The following is a 21,163-nucleotide window of genomic DNA, read 5'->3' on the forward strand; positions in this document are numbered from 1 at the left end:
AGAATCAAATACAGCATTAATAAAAAAGTGATTTATGTAAAAAAACTGTCACCAGTCTTTTGCATGTAAGGTATCACGAGTACAATACAAAACTAATTATCTATGTGAATGCCATATTATCAAATGATCATAGATATCAAATACTGGCTTCCAATGTTTATTCCTGTCATTTATTAGGTAACTAAAAGACGTACTGTTTTGTTTATAATTTTTTACATTGTTTTGAGACAATAGGTCAATATATTTATTCTTGTTTTATAGAATTGTTCAAAGATCAGCAGTCCTGATCACAATGTTTGTGCCAACATCTGTATTAATTTAAAGATATTACGCTGTTTGGGAATATCTTTTGAAAAAGATTAGCATTTAATGAAACATCAGCTTAACTAAAATTTACCCTAATAGATAAATTTTTACTAAATTCTAAACACTCGATGAAATCGATGATAAGGTGAAATTAGCAGAATAAACATATTTTATAAAAATGAGTAGGAAGGATAGGTTAACCCATGGAAAACAAATAACAAAACGTTTATGTTCCTGGTAAATATTTTCTGAAATTAAGATTTGAACTTAAATTATAGAACATCTATCGGAAAGTGAATGTTATGAGTTGAACTATCTCCTCAAAATTAAAATGCTGAAGTCCTAAGCCCAAGTATTTCAGAACGTGGTCATATTGAAAATTGGGTCATTTCAGATGAGATTAGTTAAGGTGGGGCATTACTGGAAATCCAATGTAACTGGTATTCTTATAAAAGGGGGAAATTTGGACACAGACAGGCAGAACACCATGTGAATATGTGGGCAGGCAGAAATCGAGGTGATTTGTCCACAAGCAAGGGAAAGCCAAAGATTACCAGCAAACGACCAGAAGCTACTAGAGAGACATGGAACAGATTCTCCCTCACAGTCTACAGAGTTTTAGTCTCCAGAACTGAGAGACAAATTTTGTTGTTTAAGCCACCTAGCTTATGGTACATAAACTGGTAGCCCTAGGAAACTAATGCAGGAGTTGTGGTTATTTGAGCTACGCTGGACTGCTGGAAAATTAGGAAAGGGTTGTATTGGTTTGGCCAAAAAGTCTGTTTAGTTTTTTCTGTAAAATAAGAGACAAATTTTTCATTTACACCAATAACTTTATTGATTTGGATATTTTGAGTATGTTGGCTATCTCCCACTATTGGCTTCTAGTGGGCAGAGGCCAGGGCTGCTGTTAAACATCTTCCAATAAATAAGACAGTCCCACAGCAAAGGATTATTTGCCCAAAATGTCAACAGTATCAAGAAACTTTGCAAACCACTTTTGACATATTCAATCAGTCACAGCATGTTCTCCATACATACACTGCAGAAATCTTTTTTTTTTTCATTTTAGTTGCATTTTTACCTCTCTTGAAATAATAAAGCATAATATACCAAAAATGTTGCGTATCTTCTTCCATCTTCAATGTTAAAATGGCTGCACAAAAATTCACCAATTTTGATAAGTTTTTTAAAAATGCATGCTGATACGACAGCTGTTAAAATACAATCTAACAAAATTGTTTCCAATGAAGTCAAAGGCAACTGAGCATTACTAGAGCCATCATTCATGAAAAACTAAACAAATTTTTTAGCCAACCCAATATATAAAGATGATACGGAATATCTGGTAAATTTGACACTTTTGTCATAATATCTGCCCATGAGGTCACTCCTGCACCGCATATCTGCATAATGCTCCCTGTTATGATTAAATAGTGACAAGGCTGGGGCAGCCTCCCCTTTTACCAATGAGTAAGAAGCTGAGAGGAACAAGAGGTGCCTTTCTCTGTTCATCTTTGTGTCTTTGCTCAGGCTCTCTGCTCCAATTTTTTGCCTGACTACTTATCTTTAAGATTCAGCTCAGGCTAACTCCTGTAGGAAGCCTTCCCCCAACACTTCAAGAATTAATTTGTTTTATAGATGCACAGAGAAAGAGACACCTATCTGTGGATCTTCATCATTACCCTTGCCACATTGTAATATGACTCCTTAGTCATGAATCTCTCCCACTGCTGTACTTAACTCCTTGCCAATAGTATAGTATCTTGCACACTTCACCAAACACCCACTGAATGTTTCTTAAACATTTTTTAATCACCTTATCCTCCCAGTAGCCCACATTATCCTTGTCTTTTAAGACAGTTATCTACTAAAATATTATAGCAACTCTTTTAGGGTAAAATAAAGCTGTTGAAGGGGAAAAAAAAAAAAAAACCTAAGAAAATATTTCTTAGACCAAACTTAAAAAATTAAAAATCAAAATAATACTCGAAAGCCCATAAGTTTTAACATTATTTAGAAGTGAATTTTTATTTTGTTGGTCAAGAGGAAAATGAAACTATATTTAATACATTAATAAGTTGATTCGAGTCACATGAATCTAAATATATAGTACAGCAAATGGCTTCAGTGACCTACACAGGCCAGACCAGAATTGCTCTTGTTGTGACTAAAAGGCCTATAACAAGTTTTAAAAGCTTTATACTAGTTTTGCAATGATAGAGCAAGTATTTTCTGATTTGTACAGTCTCAGAAGCCTCTGAAAATAATCAAACTATTACATCAAGATGCTGGTCTTTGCTTGGCCCTAGGTTTTTCTAACACCTCCCAAAATATTCCACAGGATCTGATCTAGATGAGTCACTCTTTGACTAGAGCCTGTAAAAGTAGACATAGCTGGATGACACAAAATTTCGTCATCCTGAACTTGAAAATTCTCTTTGTACCATAAATTATTTTCAAACAATTGTTCCGACATCAAATAAAGATAAGTACAAATATGTAAAGTGTGGAGAAGTATTTGCTGACTTTGCATGCTGAGTTTCAGTAATGGTAGGCTCAGCATTAGGAACAGCAGTTCTAATTCAGGAGTCGCTTCAAATCTATATTCAGAACAAGCATTGCCTAGAGGCAAGAAAAAAATTGCTTAATCACTGTGTAAATGAGTGCAGTAGGGAGGACTAGACATTATAATTCCTTCCACATAAGATTAGGCAGACTAGCCAGAATCTCTTTTAAGCACCATATTTGGAATACATACTATTTTCCATTGTAGATATGTTGTTGGCTAATTTTACTTCAATTTCATTATTTTGGATGTGGTCATTATTTTGAATTGATTGCATAGATCATAACTATGTATCTGTGAATGATTTCAAGAGGTCACCTAGTCTAGTCCCCATGATTACTCAAGCTAAATTAGTATATATCTAACTCTTCTTAAAGATTTTCAAGAACAACATGCAATATCCTGTTGTGAAAATGAAGCTGCAAATTTGCTTTTATCTAGCTTTAACCTCTTCTCTGTTAGAGTTTGATTTCTGCTTGTACAGGCACACCTCGGAGACATTGCGGGCTTGTTCAAACACTGTCATAAAGCAAATGGCAATCTTTTTTATGGTGAAGGGTCTTGCCTTCCATTTGTAAAAAACGCAACACCTGTGAAGCACGATAAAGTGAAGTACAATGAAACTATATGCCTGTATTGTGCACTATAAAAAACAATGCACTCCAGGAAATAAGCCATGATTCACCTATTCTGAGGGACTTTGAAAAGAAACTACAAGATCTCTGGACAGCCAAAATAAGTTTTCATGAAGTCCTTATTTTAAAATTTGCATACCTCTCTCGAATATGTATTCTCAAGTAACTGTATCCTTAATAAAAAACAATTGACTTTTACTTTACAGAAAGCTCAGCCATGTTTTGGATCTTATTTCCCAGCCCAAACCAATGAGAACAATCAAGTAGGAGAGAGAAAGGGAATTGAAGATGCAATATACTGACCACAATAAGCAATACAATCATTGGATAGCAAAGCAAGAGACTTAAAAAAAAATTACAAAATTCAAAAAGCACAAGAGCCTTGAGCCACCAAAGTATCAGGACTATCAGCCCAATTGCACCTGAGGCATTACCGCATTATTACAGCATCATATAATAATGGTAGTGTTGCCAGATTTACCAGAAGTGTATGACGCCTAATTAAATTTGAATTTCAGGTAAACAAGTAATAATTGGTTAGTACATTGAATCCCAAATACTGCCTGTGTTTATCTGAAATCCAAAGTTTACTAGGTGTCTTGTATTTTATCTAGCAATTCTAAGATGGTGACCCCAAGTCATTAAGAAAGTACAAACTATGTTTAGTATGCAATTCAAAACTGTGTAACAAATATAATCTTAGAAAATGTTCCATTTAAGATCATCAAAACTTCCAATGGTCTGAAAAGTCAATTTATGTGAAATAGTTTGAGCTATGTATGTTCTATTCACTCTAGAGTGCCAGGCATAAAATAAATACTTAATAAACAGTGAATGAATAGTGAAAAGCTTAACACACCATCCCCTACTGGTGGGGCACCTCAAGCCCCTGAATATTGTCTCTAGCCCCTGCTGGTCATTTAGTTTTAGAATTCCTTCACACCTTCTACTATAGGTGTCAGTTCCGTTGTCCTTCTAGAGTCCAAGCCTGACTCAGAGTTGGTGTCACTGTCTGTGTCGGACTGCCATTCTTGCTTGTGCCTCTTGTCCTGGGTTTCCATGATGCTACAGTCAACCTTCTCTATGAGGCTTTTTGAGAGAATGAGATGGTGCCTACACTTTCCCAATATTTTTGGCTTTTTCTGCAAACCCGTTGTTATAAGGGTCAGTCAGGTGTGTGGTGTGAAGGAAATGAAGAAACAGGCTCAACTCTTCCTTCCGGATCAGCTTTTCCAACCCCACTCACTGATAACAAGCATCAACCTAAACTAATTATTGGTCACTTACAGTCCTGGGGCCTGTATTAAGGCTAGGGCTTCACTATGTGCCCAGTCAACTGCCTGAGTTCATCTTGAACTTGTGTCCCATGGTTATTCTTTGTGATCCTATTAGTCCAAAAAATTGCCCCTATCTTAAAGGAGACAGTCTGAACTCTTAATAAGGTTTGCCTCTTAGCAGTAGGACATGGAGTGCAGCTAGGGGAACAAGATGAACAGGACATGGTTCCCATCCTCAAAGAAGCTTACTCCCTATCTTATATGATTGTCATAATTATTTCTAAAATAAAATATAATTTTCTGAAAAAAATAAGTCATCTCTATTACCATAAATCTGCAAACTCAGTCACTATATCTCGCCCAGACCGGTGTGGCTCAGTTGGTTAGGCGTTGTACTGCAAAGTCGCAGGTTCAAGAAGCAACAGATAGATGTTTCTCTCACATTGATTTTTCTCTCCCTCTCTTTCTCCATCACTTCCCCTCTCTCTAAAAATAAATAAATAAAATCTTTAAAGAAAAAAAGCCAGTACATTTCAAAACAGTGCTTAGCACATAGTTAAATCATTAGTAAGTGATGGCTATTATTATCATGCTAAAACAAACTCCAAATCTCACCAAGCTGAAGCAGTAAAAGAATTTTAAGAGTATTTTCTTCCTAGACTGCATAGAGGTCACCCACAGTTACTGGGGGCCAGTTTCTTAGCTAACCTCCATCCCCTGCTGCTGGGGGGAACTCGGTTAAGATCTAGGTTCCACATCAGTGTAGTTGGGCTACAGGGTATACCTCACTTGAACCCCATTTAGGTAGGTGAGTTAGAGCCTAGAGTGGGATTATTTGGAGGGAACAGAAGTGCTATTGATAGGAATCCCACCATGTCCCAGGGGCTTCATCAGTTTATCCTAATAACACTACAAGGTAGGAGTGTTAATTTTATTTTACTGTTGAACCTGTGGTTCATGCCTACAGCCACACAGTCTTAAATGCGTCAGAACTGGGACTAATAGCCAAGTTTGTAAGATCCCAAAGTTGTGTTTTGCACTCTGTAATGTTTAGTTGAGCAGCAAAGAAACCTGGAAAGAGATGGATTAATTTAAATTTTACAAAGCATCATAATGGTAATAAGTAGAAAGTGATCAATAAAAAAATTTTAAGGACAGTGTCAGGATGTAATCCAGAGAACACAAAAGAATGTATCTTATGACTGCTTCACTGTGTTTTGTTTCCCCATGGAACCTGATACTTTAGTACCAAGCTTTAAAAGGTGATTGATTGTTGTGGCATCACGTTTCTGTTCTAAGGCACTTGTGAGTTCCCAGGGAGTATTGTGAAATCACGTGTAGCCTGCATGCCTTATTTTTCTTTCCTGAAAAGGTCTTTCATGGTGTCTCCAAAACAGCTAGCTACAGGTCACTAAAAATCATTCCTAAATCACCCATTTTTTACTTCGTTTGCTAACAAGCAGCTAGATCAAAGTTTAGGTTCCTTTTATTCTTCTTGGTTATTTAATACTCAAAATGTGGCCCATGAACCCGAAGCACTGGCATCTCCTGAGAGCACACCTGGGAGCACACCTGGAGCAATTGAATCAAAATCTGCATTTTATTAAGATCCTCCAAGTGATTCACATGCCTGTTAAATTTGAGAAGCTCTGCTCTAGTTCACTTAGCCTCTTCCTGGCAGATGTGCTGATAACACCATACCACAGTCCTCATGTGTGAACCAGGCCCTCTATGTGGCCACAGTGATTGATACTAAGGTAACTAAGAGATGTCCTCTGGGATAGAGAGAAAGTAGAATTAAAAAAGGGATCTAGACAATCTAAAAATGCTCACCTGGATCAATGAGAAGTCCTGTATCTAAATGACTTCTGCTCTGCAAAAGAGTGAAGTTCAGAATGGCTTTCAATGAAGACAATAAACCTGAACATGTGTTTGCTTTTCAAGAGATGGTAACTTAACAATGTAGTAAGAAGAGAAAGGAAAGGTGCATACATTTCCTATACTGCTAAACTGTTCCTTCTTTCCCTAGTAACTATCCCTTCGCAGCACTACAACAAAGACAGCTAATCTTGTTAGAATCCACTCACTTAATGAATTTTTGATAATCCAGTTACAGGTAAAAAAAATAAATGGTCCCTGCTCTCATGAAGCTCATAGGTGCATGAACAATTACTAAGTGTATAAACAGAAGGCTACAGTTTTCAGTTTGAGAGGAAAGACAAATTCTACCCCAGTGTTCTTTCCTCTGTAAAGTTTGTAGTATTACTTTGATAGCTTTGGTGTTCCTCTTAAGAATTTCTTTAGCACCTGAGATGCAAATGTGTGAATAGGAGATGGTTTCTTTCTTCAAAAATGGAAATAATCTTGATAAAGAACTAAAGCATCATCTGTCATTCAATAATATTTCTCCTAAAATTTTGCAACTCATCATTCTATCTCTCTGTGCCTTATCACTGCTACTTAAACTGTGGTCTGTGGGTTTGTGTCCAGCCTAACAAGGTAAGTGTAAAATGCAGCAATGATGGTTTAGAAACTTTTACAGTAATTTGACATTATCATAACATGTTAGGGCACCACCAAAAGGCCAGTCTCATTGACCAGGGTGTTATGTATTGAATATTTGTGCCCCTCCCTCAAATTCATATGATGAAACCTAAATCCTCAATAGGGTGGGTTTTGGAGGTGGGGCCTTTGGCAGGTGATTAGGTGATGAGGGTAAAGACCTCATGAATGCAATTAGTGCCTTTATAAAAGAGGTCACAGAGAGGTCTCTTGACCCTCCCACTATGTGAGGATGCAGAGAGAAGGTGCTGCCTATGAACCAGAAGCAAGCCCTCTACCTTTATCTTGGATTTCCCAGCCTCCGGAGAATGTGAGAAATAAATGTTTATTGCTTTTAAACCATGCAGCTAATGGTATTTTGTTATAGTAACCTGAACAAACTAAAATGCAGGGTATAGTTCAGGTATTGAACTGGAATGGATGAGTCACATGTGACACAAGCTTCATACTAGCTGTCCCCAATAGAACCACATATGATATGTTAAGGTTAATTTGTCAACTGTAGCCCCAAAGTGTATAAAATCCAAAATTCATCTTGTTCATTTGTATATCAAAGATAATTTAAATTTAACTATAACTTTAAAGGATCAGTTTTGGAACTGACTACTGATGTGTGAAAATGAATATTGAATATACAACATCAAGTGCTTTATTTTTGATCAAAGTGAAAAGTGAATTTTCAAGCCTTGCAGAAATTGCTTTAAATTCTCTGTTCTCTTTCTCATCAACCTACCTCTATGAGACTGGTTTCTCTACTACGAGTGTTTTTAAAGCAAACCTGGAAACTGTTTAGATATACAGGATCTCCTCTTCATAGTGTTCTCATCTATCCAAACTTGATAAGATAAATTAACAAGCAAAATCTAAGCTCACCACCTGAAACTAATACAAAATAATATTGAATGTAAACTGTAATTAAAAAATAAAATTAAAAAAGCAAGCTCACATGAAAACTTTAAATATTAATATACAAAGCTTTGTTTCTAGTATGCATATCAGCATTCAATATGGACAATTGTTATTTCCTTCATAACTTTTTGTTTTGTCACAGACATCAAATGAGAAAAAAGTACTCAAGTAAGACTATTAATTGCCTGTATTCAGGCTTTTAATGAACAATGTACACATATTTGTAATTTTTCCTGTTTTTTTTTCCCCTCTGATTATCTTTATTGAAAGATGTATCTATTGAATCTAATTTAAAAAGTGGACTTGCATTTTATATTTTCTCTCTTTTTTTTTTTCTTTGGTTCATTTTCCTAGTAATTCACTTTTGTTCTATTTACAAAAGTATTGGTCCACATGCATTAGGGGAATAAAATTGGTCCTTCACCTCAGTTAATCTGAGAAAAATGTTTCTATAGTAACCCGCCTGTTAATGACTACTAATGTCAAATCCAGCTGGTGAAAAAGAAAGAACACTATTAGCTAATATATATATTGTGTTAAATACCTATCAAGCATGTTCTGTGTGCTTTACCATGTATTAACACATTTGCTCTTACCTGATGAATTAGGTACCATTGTATCACCGTATTACTGATTTAAAAAATGAGGCACAGAAAGATTGAATCCTTTGCTCAAGATCACACATCTCTAAAGTGGCAGAGCCCAGTTCCAGAGTCTATGTTCTTATCTGCAGGAGAACAGAAGACAGGTGTTGTCAACACAGTCTTCCACCAAGTAACTACGACCTTAAGTGAGTCATTTAACCTGTGTGGGAAAAGAAAAGGAAGAATTAGAAAAGATAACAAAAGCTGCAATGCAGAGTCCCTCCCTTGTGCCAGGAATTGAGCTAAGTGCTTTACATGCATGATCTCAGTGTATCCTAAGTGTGGGGTAATACAGGAAATGGTTTCAGGTAATGAGGGGGATGATTAAGTGGTGCACGGGCCAGGCAGAAGTGAAATTGCATCACATAATGAGAAAGCTATTTCTTCTTTGAGTATGAGACTCCTTCTGTTCACACCTGGAAGAGTCCCTTTGGTGTAGGCCTTGAATGACTTCCTGATATTAACTTATTTCCTTTTATTATAAAAGGAGAACAGGGCTTAGACTTAACATCTGTCTGAAAACAAGGTCTTTTTAATTTTTATTGCACCTTCAATTTAGAGCAAGTTGTTTTCCATTTATTATAAGAACGTAAAAAATTTTTTAAATGTATTTAAATTTTAAAAAGTGAGCCATGGAAAAATATAAAGAGGATAACAGTATAGATCTTACATGGACTTGACAAAAGATATGACTAATGTAATTTAGAAAATGCTTCATTATCTTTCGACAACCCAAGAAGGTAGGTACATGAGGCTGTCCTGCCTCTGACACCCTGACTCAGTTGGAAACTCCCCGTCCTGCAGAGATTTCATGACCACAGTGGAACAAATTTATCCAGGACACTGTATTTTGTCTGGAGGGATGGAAGGTGGCTAATCTCTGTAGGGATGAAGAGCACCAAACTTCCATCTCCCGTGCCTTTTATTGAGGCGGGGATTCGGGAGATATAAGGTCAAGACTTAGGAATCATCAATAAGCTTTCAGATGCTTGGGTTAGAGTTGATAGTTACTGATTACAGATATCAATATAGAGAACACAGAAGCCAGTCTATGTCAGGGTCTATTAAACATCTTGATGCCACACTGGCATTAGGTGCAAGGCTTCATATATTTTTAGCTACAGATTGTTTATAGTTAACTAAGCAGAGCAAGCTCTAAAGCACAATATGTATTCTTTAAATCTAATTCCCATGGGAACCCTCTGAGTGGCCTTTGGTCCTGCCTGCCTCACAGCCTTCCGGTTTTCCATTGAGACTTAAAGGCCTCTTCAGGGGTGGGGTGGGGCTGGCTCACAGCTTGGGCTACAATTCCTGAAATCACAAGGAGCTATCCCCTACAGGTACACTGTTGTTTTCTTTCTTTCTTTCTTTTTTTAACATGAGACAGTTTGTGCTTTATTGACCTGCGACGCTCAGGCCTTGACCATGTACTTCCACAGTGGGTATAGCCGCTCCTTCCACTGCTGCTGCTTGGTCTTCAAGTTCTCTTCATGTTTGTTGAGCCGGCGGCGCATGGCCCGTGTTTTCTTGGGCCGCAGATCCAGGGGCTTGTACTTCTCGCCCTTGTAGAATTTTCTGAGGTTCTCTTTCTGAGTCTGGTTAATGATGGTGAGCACACGGACAATGGAGTTGCGAACAACTCGGATCTTAGAAAGTTTGGAAGCTGCGCTGCCTGTCACTTTGGTGACCCGCAGCTGGGACAGCTCCACCTTCAGGTCATCCAGCTGTTTGAGCAGGTCCTCCTTCTTCTTTCCGCGAAGGTCCCGAGCCTTAATTTTGGCCATGTCTGAACGAGGTACCGCTGCCGCCTGCTTGGGGAGAAAAGGGCTGTTTTTTATTTAAACGTAGGAGAGCCGAGCCTTAGAAAATATCAGAAACCTTTCCAAGGTCACTCACTGTATAGGAAGGTGAGGAGCTGAGATTCAAGCTTAGAAGTGTCTGCCTCCAAAATTAGTGTCCTTACCCATTCATTACATATACTGCCTCCCTTTGATGACAACCATGTCTGTTCCCTCCCAGGGTTAGCACTCTTTGTACTTCATGATCTAAAACAGCAGTTCTCAAAGTGTGGTCCTTTCTGGTGGTCCTCCAAAAAGGACTCCCTCAGGTATTTTCATCATAACACTAAGATGTTGTTTGTCTCTTTCACTCTTGTTCACTTATAAGTGTTCAGAGAAACTTTCCAGAGGCTACACAATATGTGACATCACAATACATTGAATGCAGAAGCAGATATGAGAATCCAGCTGCCTTCTATTAAGCCAGACACTTAAAAGATTTACAAAAATTTAAGCAATGCTATTCTTCTCATGAAATCATTTTTGTTCACTTGTTTTAGAAAATTATTTTAAATAAAAAATATGATTTATGTTAACATGTAACAGGTTTATTGTTATTTTTAAATGCATAAATAAATATTATATGCATTTATTCATCTTAATGTCTAATACATTAAACATGAATGCATGCAACCCACAGAAATAAGTTCTTTGGGGTTGTCATGGGTATAAAGGGAGTCTGAAGATGAAAAATATGTGATGAGCTGATATTTTTCATATTAATGGAAACTTTTTTTCTCCCAATATTTCCACCCCTCCTTTTCCTCCAACCCTCCTTCATTTAAGCAAGTAACCCCTATGAGTCATTGCTTCAGTGGAGGAACATTACCAAAGCAGATACAGTGTTTGGCTTTTGTGTTTCCAAAAAGCCTAAACCCATTAAAGAAGTTATGCTATGTCCTTTGAAGCAGTACTAACAAAATATAACAAGTGCCATTGAGGGAAAAAAATTGCCATGTTGAAAGAGGGCAGCTTTCGCAGAACTAGAACAATATTTCTCACCTCTTGAGGCTGAGGGGAAGAACAAAGACAAAAGAGAGATTTGGAAAACAGAACAGGACTGAGCTGAAGGGGCCAGCAGAAGAGAAAGCAGGCAGTGCTTAGCCACAGTGGGGAATCTTTCATTGTCCAGGAGTCATGTCTGGGCTGTGAACTGACATTCCCTAAATCCAGGATCTCTGTGAGCCTGTTCTTCCTCTCCATCCCCATGACCATCTGCAGTAGTGACACCATCTGATTCACTCAACCTGGACAACTGCACCTTCAAAACATCTTTGGCCCATCAGAAGCCCGAGGGAGGGTGGCTGAGGGGCCCCATGTGAAATGGGGATGTTAATAATATCTAACTCTAAGGGCTGATTTGAGCAGTAAATGAGCTAATATATGCAAAACCCTTTGAATGACAAACTTGTAAATGTTGACTCTCATTATTACAAAGGAGGAAGAATGTAGGGGAGCAGGGCTGAGGGGCCTATGGAAAGCCTCTTCAGAGGGGCTAACCTAGGGTAGAGGGCTGAGGGTACCTTTGGTGATTGCGACATACCTTCAAGATGTAGCCTGCACAGCCCTCAGAGCTCACTTGTTCAGCAAAAGTTTCTGGCACATTGAAAATGAACAGCAAAGCTTCTCTGCATGTGGCCAAAAAGGCTGTCAGTGGCTGGGATATGTGTGTGTGTCTCTTGTTCTGAGAAAGACAAATATTTGAAGGTGGTAATCTGAGGGGGCTTAAAGCCATGATCTTGGAGACCACAATTCTGCTCTAGAGACCAAAGCCACCTTAGTTCTAGGATGTAAGCACCCAGGTGGGCCTGCCCAAGGAACAGAAGGTATAACAGTCAGACAGCAGAAACTGGAATCTATCTCCACCACTTTCTAGCTGAGTGTTCTTAAGCAACTTATTCCCTAAGTCATAGTTTCCTCTTTTATAAAATTGAATAATAATATAACTACTTCACCAATTACATAAGATAATACAGCATATTAAAAAAACACTTAGTACATAGTAAGCACTCAATAAATGGAACCATTGCTATGATAAGGTGTGTAGTCCTGATACAGGGCACACAGGGAGCTGAGTGGCAGCAGGGGTCTGGGTGTCTAATTGGAAGGGGAATGCTGGAAGAATACATTTAAAAACATGACAGTGAAGACACATTTGGCCCGTTGTGCAAGTTTTGCTTCAGCTTTTCTTCAAGATTGGGAATCAGGTTTCTTAGGGCTTCTCTGAGCTTCTTAGGAACCATGAAATGGAAAAATTAAAGTCAGAATATTCTTTCAAATCATCTTCTCCTTCTGTCCAAATATGCTCATGGGGAAGAATTTGTGATATTTCTATCTGAACAGAAATCCATTCAAATTAGCTTAAGGAGACAGAGCTTTCTCACAGGCTGGAGGACAGTAAGCACCCAGGGCTATAGGTCCTGATCTCTGCTTCCAAGATATAACTACTTCTGGTTTTTCTCTGTGCAAATCTGCTTTCTCTTCTTTATGATGCATGTGACCAAAAGTGGCTGACACAGCCAAGCTTTGCATCATTTTCTGGTTTAAATACAGCAGCCTAGCCGTGGCTGGTGTGGTTCAGTGGATTGAGCATCAGCTTCTGAGCCAAAAGGTCACAGGTTTGATTCCCAGTCAGGGCACGTTCCTGGGTTGCAGGCTAGGTCTCTGATTGGGGGCATGTGAAAGGCAACCAATCGCTATTTCTCTTGCACATTGATGTTTCTTTTCCTCTCTCTCCCTCCCTTCCCCTCTCTCTAAAATAAGGAAGTAAGAAAGTAAATGGAATCTTTTAATACAACAGCCTAGAGGTCCCCTGTTCTCAGATCCAAATTCCCAGGAGAGGAACTTTATTGGCCAGCTAGTTCCTGTCACATATCTGGACCTGCTACTGTCAAAAAAAAGTGTGTATGTATGGGGTGGGAGGGGGAGGAAATAGAAGTGAGTAGTGCAGACACACAATTTCAAAAAATTCATAGAAGAAAGCCAAACTGTTAAGGAACACCTGAAATGACATTCATAGAAATTCATATTAGCACAAGTATGTGAGGTGTTCATTTTTTCTTTTTGGATCATCAGATTGGCAATAATGAAGCATAAAGGTAATTGCAGGAAACTTGTTAAGAGTATGAGGTGTTATGACTTTTCTGGTTTGCTATTGGGCATTTTGTTGTAATATTTTAAATATGTGTAATCTTTAACCCAGTAATTTTAGTTGTAGAAATAATCCTAAAGAAATAATTAGAACATGCACGGGCACATGCATATGCATAAAGGTATATAGATGTTTATTAAAACATTTTTAAGAAAAACTTAGGTCATCATAAATACCTGTCAGTGAAGGATAGAGATTATATACAAAGGAATACTGAAAGGCCATTATAAAGATGAGAAAGATTCATATGTAAGATGTACCGAAGCTTTTTAAAGTAAAAAAAAAAAGCAAACCACAGAAAAGAGTAAATAATATGACTCCATTTTTGTTAAACACATATAGTATCTAACATATACTCTACATATTGTATTTGGCATATGTATCCATATGTATCTATATGTGTATATATATAACATATAATACTTTATATATGTACATATACATCTGTAAGAATAAATATAAAACTAATAATGGTGGCCATCTCTGGGAATAAGTAGAATTATGAAAAGTTTTTACTTCCTGCTTTATCCATTTCCATATTGTTAAGCTTTTTAAAAACAAGGATGAATTATCTTTATAATTGGATGAAAAGAATAGTAAGTTCCATTTGGGGGGCAACAGAATACATATATTAAATATAAAAGAAACATTTGATATTTTAAAATTAAAGAACAAAAGTCCACTTTTCCAGTGGCAAACAGCCATAGTAAGTGGCAACAAAGGCTGCCCTGCTCAGGTTCTAGGGTTATTGAGAAAGAGCTTTCTAGGGTGGAAAGGAGAAAAGTCAGTTTCTTCCAGTACCACCAGGTATATTAGGGCTATCCTATTGAAGAATTTGGTTTACCCACAACCCAAAGGGCCTTCCCCTGCTACTATAGCTAAATAATGAACTTGATTGAGTTGAACGCTTCAGCTCAAATCTAGAGATAAATCTAGAGGTGTGCAGCCAAGTGAGGGGTTGGATACAGGAAGAACTAGAGGCCAAAATGAGAAAATTGGAGGTGTTTTGGGTCTTCTATTCCCAAGACACATTTACCTGCTGTCCATAATGGGTTTGTGTGGATGCTTGCGGCTCTTTTAAAGGAACTTAAATAGGTTGGAAAATTGAACTTCTTGCTGGGATTATTATTTTTTTAATGTTTTGCTTTGGATTTTTCCTTTCTTGGTAAGACTACGTTAAATACTAAAAGTCCAATTGTAGTTTCTTTCAATACCACAGTGGATTTCAATGGTGGAAAAATTAGTTTTGCTGTATAGGCATCTTTATAGGAATGCCTCAATTTCACATACTGCGGGATAGCTACATTAATCTGGCAGAGATAGAAAGCAATTTCAATTAACACAGTCTTTTGTCTTTATTTGCAGGAGATAGTTCACCAATAATGCATTTTAGAACATTGTTCACCAATAGCATTAGAATTGACCGAAATTGACCATATTACCCTTTTTAAAGCTTCTAACACTTTGACAAGCATCATTTTTAGAACAAGGTTTGTTTCTCCTCTTCTTTTGGAATTCCACTCTAAGCAAGAAACACTTGCTAAATGCCTACCTAGGGACTTCAACATTGCTAGCTTATATAATGGCTTTCCAAAAATGTTTACAGTAATGGTAATATTGGAGATAATACACCACTGAACTTATTACAAGGGCAGCTTTTTGAATGATTGTTCATATAAAACCTGCCAAATCATTGGTATTAGAGCTGGTCATTCCTTACATGATGAGATTCTGAGATGAAAATAATAATTATAGACAGCAAGAGCTGGAAGGTGTTTGTGTTCAGTTCCCTCAAGTTACATATAAGGAAATGAATCTCTGAGAGATTTAAGAGTGTTGTCCAGTTTCATGACCAAGAAGTAGCAGATATTTCTTATTTTACTCCAAAACTGCTGCTCTTTTTATTACAAATCAGCATGCCTCTCTCAGACAAGTCTGCCTCAGAAATGCCAGACATTCCCTTCTCCCTACCCACATTCCACCTTGGAGACTCTGCCCCACTCATGACCCTGGGAGGGACAGCGCAGCATACCATGTGACTGTGCCCCACCAATTGCTGTGACTGACCCGAGGATAGATATCTGACCTAAGCTGGGCCATTGGATACTCTCCCAAGAATTTGGAATAGGGACAAAGAGGCTGAGTCATTTAGCTATGCAGAGTCAAGTTGCAAGGTCATGCCCAGCTGGCCTGCCGTAGCAGGCCAAAGCTTCATGCTAGCAAGTGAGGGGAAGCTGAGAAACCATGAGTCAGCAGATAAAGCTGGTTTGCAAAAAGAGGAGCAGAAGGATGGAGCAGATGCTCAGAGACAAATAGAGAGACCATTTACCTCAAAAGACAGAGGAGAAAGAGAGATAGGGAAAAATATGCATAATTGCCTTCTTGGTCTCAGAATGCCAACTTCATCTCCTGTGCTGGTTTATCATGACTCCATAACAAACTCTGCCTTTCAATCCTCTCTTTATTTGGGCTAAATGGAATTCTTTGTTTTGCATCTAAATTCTTCCTATTTAATCTAAGACACTACAATTCATAGTGAATATATTTTAGGTGGAAAGACTGCTCTGATTTTTCTGAAGATTATGGAAATTGAAGTTTTATCTCAAAACCCACAATAGAATAAGTGGTTTTCTGCATTCTCTTCACTAACTATTCAGACTCTAGAGATCAAGCTTTCCAGGTGACTGGTTTCCAGAGCTTCGAATGGGAGCTAGCTTTATTTTGGATCTTCCCCAAAGTATGCTAGAAATATTCTGTTCAGAAATAGAGATCTTATAGGGGTGTATGTAGCTGCCACCTTGGGAATATATGTCAACACTTCCTAGAGTTTTTACATTTAAAGGTTCCAAGGGTTAAGCCTGTTTTTTCATAATGCCACTGTTCCTGTAGATGTACTTGTAGAATCGCCATAGGCCCAACATCCACCCAGCTGGGAGGTGGCCATATCCATAAAAAGTTCAGGTACTATTTCTGTAATCTCTTTGAATAGGGAAAAGGGCTTTTGAAGAGGTCCACTCACCCTTTTAAAATCCTTAGAACTAAGTAAGTATAAATAATGGAGAAATGATTCAGTAAATTAGGACTCCTCAGATGGAATACTCTAAGATATTTTAGAGGATAGCTACCAAGAGTAAATAATATGGAAAAGCATTTATGATTCAATGAATAAGGAAAAAAACAAAATACAAAGTTTTAAGTATCAACCATGTGAAAACAGGTTCACATAAGGACATTCTTCTTGATAATCCTTAGCAAGGTGATCAAGGTACCCACAATCAATCCCTAGATCTTGATTTGTAGGATAAAATCTATTGGGCATTTCTGCCTTAGATGATTTTGGCTAGGGAAATGTCGCTGACTCAGTTCAGGTCCTGAACTTTTTCTTACGGAAGCCTGATTCTGTGTCCTGTGCTGATCTATTTCTATGCCCGTCCTTAGCAGTCCCAACTGCTGTGATCCACTGATAATGAAGAGATTCTCAGTCTCTCTGTCTGCAATTACTTAGAGTCTTATACAGAGACTCTTTTCTTCACACCACACAGATTTCAACAATTGTATTTAGATTGTTTTCATTCGTGTTTTCCTAGCTACTATTTCTCAAATGTGTGACTAGGTGGAGATGTGACTTTCCACCAGTGTGCTAATAGCTTCTGCAAAGTTTCTGGGAACACCCTCTAAAGCTAAAGTGAGAAGGAGGGACATTGTATATCCTCTTGCATTTGGTAAGAAAAAAATATTTATAGGCTGAATGCCATCTGAAAGTCTTCCTTTCATTACAGAAGAATTCTTCTATGGTTGTTTTCTGAATCAGTCAAGACAAGTCTCCTTGACGAGCAGAAGGAGTTAAATACTGGCCTCTTGCTGCTTAATGAGGGTTTGGCTGCATAATGATCTCATGTAGACTTTGGTTATGTTTGTGGCCACACAGGATCTCTTGAAAACCTTTCCTATATTGAGGAAACTTATACATTATGCCCTGACTTCACAAGATAAAACTACAACTCATGATTCCAGCCTACTCTGCAATCAGGGTGTAAGCGTGTGACCTTGTTTCTGCAATCAGATGCATCTGTGCAAGACTGCAGTGTAGAAAAGGAAACCATGAGAAAGCAGGTGTCAGGCAGAATCAGTTTTCTGGTGAGGGCTATGGAGCTTGGCAGAGGCACCAAGGCTGAACCAGCCCTAGTGTTGGTGTCCCCTATAGGGGTTACCAGTGCAGCCTTGGTGCCTTTGCCTGTGGCAGTCCACTGCACTGTCCAGCAGTGTAAATGTGATCTGACGTCCTGCAAAGTAGCCTTAGGGCATGATTCTCTGGTCTATCCAGAAGTTTAGGTGCTAAATAACCCTTTAAGCCATCCTTTTTATTTTAAACTGGCAAGAGCAGATTGTTGTCTGCAACTAAAAATCTTGAATAAGATACTAACTTTCATGATTTAATATCAGGTTGAAGGACTTAGAAATGATGTATTTTTCTTATTAATCATGCTCTGCCAGCTGGGAGATACAAATAAGTTTTCATTAATGACAAATCTTGAGTTCCATTAGGTCTTCCTTCCAATTGCATAATGTAGATTTTTCTGGCCTCATCCAGTGTGTCATCCAGAATCTCCAAGGTTAGGGCCTATATGCTCATAGTTCTTTCATGTTCTTCTTGTAGCTGGTCTCCTGTGTTTTTGGCCGTAGCCTAAGAAGCCATTTGCTGGTGCTAGCTCAGTACCTATGCCACTACCAAGCATGATGAGACTGATACCCATGTCAAGTGTGTGCCACTTCTAATGCTTTCACTCTGTGTCATCCCTGAACCAAAAGCATTACAGCCTATATATATTTATTTCACAGGCATCCTTTAAAAATACTTCCTTTAGTGACTTCATACAGCCCTTCTCTAAGGCTCAGTGGTAAGTACCTTGAACTGAGCCGAAAGAGTAAATAGGGTGCTGTTTTGTTTATCTTTTCCATTTCCTTATTCTTTCTCCAACCTGCAGGCTCTCCTCCCCTCTCCCCTATGCAAATTAACTCATGCAAATAGACATCAGCAAATAGACATTACTGGCTGTAACATTACAGTTCATCATTCAAACCTTGTCTGATCTGTGTCCTCTAAGTGGGAACAAATTAGGACCAAGCTGGTGGACTTCTGAGGCATTATTTTTATTTTTCAACATTTCACAGTTGTTGTAATGCTATTTTTCAACAAGTAGAAAAGTATGACCTGAAACAGTAAATTTGTCCTATGAGATTTATGCTGACACAGCCTGCCTTTGCCAGAATACTTTCTTACAGATGTCTTCTTCCCCTACACTCTGGGGTATTTGTCTGTTAACAAAACACAGGCAACCTTTTTGGCAAGTATATTCAGAATGTCAGCACAAGCGATGAGTTTTAGGAAAATGAAACAATTAGGGGATTTCTCTGCAGTTCCACTGCCAATTTTCCCTGGACACTTGTATCAGTGCTTATTTTAATGACTTCAATCAGGATATTTTACTCACCCTAACTCAGAGGCTCCAGATTTTAGAGATCAACAGAGGATTCAATATATTATAGTTTTGCTCTGCAAAAATTATTGGGTGGAGTTTTTGTGAGTAAATGGAGCAGTAAAAATCCCTTCTTACCACTACTTTCCACCCCAGCTTTCCCATTTGGCTTCTGTCCACCGTAGTTACTTTAACAATTCCAGCTTATGGATCATAAAAAATCATGAAACAATATTATGCCCACAGACGAGTCCTGCAAACAGCATTCACAAATCTTTTCTTCAGAAAATATTACCAAAAAATGCCTCAGAATTCTATAGGTCCAACATTTCCATTGCTTTTTTGATTTGTGTTATGATTCTTAGGGGAAACACAGTTTGCTCTTGTATAGTGAACTCCTATAACCTTTTCTAAATTCATCAAAGGGCAAAGAAAGAAAAAACTGGTGAACATAAGGAGGGGTTTCCAGCCATGTTCTGAGGGAGAGATTTTATGAGCTGCCAAAGTGGCCCAAAAAGATTGAAAGGGAAGCAACATTCCAAGGGAGGTGTAAGCCTTCAAGTTGATTTCAAGCTAAACTTGCACTCTGGGAGAACTTACATTGTTGAAAAAGTATCTCAAGATCTCACTTTACTCCTCCTATCACTAGCTGAATCTTAGAGGAGAAAGAAGACATATTTTTAAGTTGTGGTAAGAAAGGAGGCAAGCTACATGAGAAGAAATAGCAGGAAATATAGAGAAGAAATGTGACTCTAAGATGTATATGGGGATAGTTTGAGAAGTGATTCATTTAAAAAAATTTAAAAAAAAAGATTTTACTTATTTACTTCTTAGAGGGAAGGGGAAGGGAAGGAAAAATGGAGAGAAACATCAATGTATGAGAGAGACATGGATTCATTGCTTCTAGTACACCCCAACTGGGGACCTGGCCCATGACCCAGGAATGTGCCCTAACTTGGAATTGAACCTGTGACCTTTTGGTTTGCAGGTCGGTGCTCAATCCACTGAGCCAGTGCTGATCCATTTTTAAATACCTGTTTCTACCTCTGTAATGCAGTATCCTCTCTTACATTTCCTGATAACCAATTTTTCAAAACATCTATAAGGTTTTTATATATATAAATTTAAAATAGTAACCATGCATAAACTAAGCATCACATTTGTTATGTATATGAAATATATAATCATATCATTTTAGCAGTGTTTCTATTGAAAGTATAGAGTAAAAACAAAAAGATAATGACAAGAGAAGACATGGAATATATCCAATTATTTTCGCAGGATATAAAAATCTCATGGTACGTATATGGTCAACTTGAAATCTTGAAATGCATTAATTATAAAGCTCAAGTAGTTCTGAAATAAGATATAGTTTTTTTTTTTAATACTGTATCAGTAAAAATACCAGGTTTAACATGCACAAAGCCAAGAAAACCAACGATGCCAGATACTGAATTTATGTTGCACTGGCCTTTGAACACCCAGCAGGAATAAGCTGCTGAATGCAGATACCATGCAGTGCAAATATAGTTTTGGTTTATGACCATAAAATAAAATTTGAATCTGGGGCAAATGAAATATTTTCTCAGATATTGTGCTTTCTTTTTCATTTCTTGCAGAAAAGTGTAAGCATACAGTACAAAATGTATGGGAAGACTATAACTTTCTTGCGTCATTCTGATGACAAAATGGTGAGTGAGTCATCTGCTCAAACACCAGCCCAGAAATTTTATCTCATGTGTCGTCGAATAAGAAGCCTAAGCCGGGCACCCCTCCGGTTGGTAAGAGGATCTTG

At 37.9% G+C, this 21,163-nt stretch overlaps 1 non-coding gene and 1 pseudogene across 1 annotated transcript; both read right to left on the reverse strand.

Moving 5' to 3' along the window:
* Window positions 1-10,298: 10,298 nt before the first annotated feature.
* On the reverse strand, window positions 10,299-10,705 carry LOC150007440 (large ribosomal subunit protein uL29 pseudogene; annotated as a pseudogene).
* A 10,048-nt stretch (window positions 10,706-20,753) lies between these two features.
* LOC150007441 (small nucleolar RNA SNORA8) lies at window positions 20,754-20,891 on the reverse strand. Its single transcript, XR_016512169.1, has one exon. It is a non-coding gene; the product is annotated as a small nucleolar RNA SNORA8 (small nucleolar RNA).
* Window positions 20,892-21,163: the final 272 nt, after the last annotated feature.

The sequence above is a fragment of the Furipterus horrens genome, unplaced genomic scaffold (assembly GCF_987537825.1).
Source record: "Furipterus horrens unplaced genomic scaffold, mFurHor1.1.pri manual_scaffold_6, whole genome shotgun sequence".
Taxonomy (NCBI): domain Eukaryota; kingdom Metazoa; phylum Chordata; class Mammalia; order Chiroptera; family Furipteridae; genus Furipterus; species Furipterus horrens.